Raw genomic sequence first — 756 nt, 5'->3', positions numbered from 1 at the left:
ACGGATGTAAAGGAGAACTGAAGGCGAAAAGTTTCGAAGCTTCTGCCGATTTCTGCTATTTCCGACAACTTGTTTGGGTTGCCTATGGCTTGCTAGGTGGTGGTCTTCGAATCATCAATCTCAGCTGGGTTTGGATGGAATTTGGAAATGGGTTCGAACACCACACAGATTATGAAATGAGAATTTTCAAAAGTAAAAGTCTTGAATTGAAGTTATGTTATCTGGAAATTGTAGTAGTTGGGTGTTTGTTGATGGATATGGCTAAAAATTCTTGATTATGTATTGATTGCTTTCTGGGTTTTGTAATTGAGAAGTTGTTTTGGATGTTAAAATTGCAATGGAATCAAAAGGATAAATTTCAGATTGTTTTCCTAGTTCTGCCAAACACCAGAAAGGAAAATGGAAAGGAGTTGCAATTTCCCATGGCAAAGGAAAATTCAAGGAACAGATTTACTTTCCTTTCCTTTCCATGAACCAAACTAGGCCTAGGATCAAGTCTCCTTTCTGTTGCCAGATGGTCATGCCTGTCTCCTTTTGGTACTGCATCTTTTCCATTAGACAATTTGCCTTTTATCATCAGTAACAGTGAAAGACCCATATGTTTTTGGTTTGTCCTGCAAAATTGCGATAGCCTTAAATTTCAAAAGATCAATAATTTTTCCCAACTTAACAATTTCACCAAACTTTGACATTCCAAGATAGATAGAAAAATATCTAATACATAGTGTTATTACAGCAACAAAGTAAGCCATATAC

The sequence above is a fragment of the Fragaria vesca genome, linkage group LG2 (assembly GCF_000184155.1).
Source record: "Fragaria vesca subsp. vesca linkage group LG2, FraVesHawaii_1.0, whole genome shotgun sequence".
Lineage (NCBI taxonomy): Eukaryota > Viridiplantae > Streptophyta > Magnoliopsida > Rosales > Rosaceae > Fragaria > Fragaria vesca.
Note: the sequence above shows the minus strand (reverse complement) of the source record.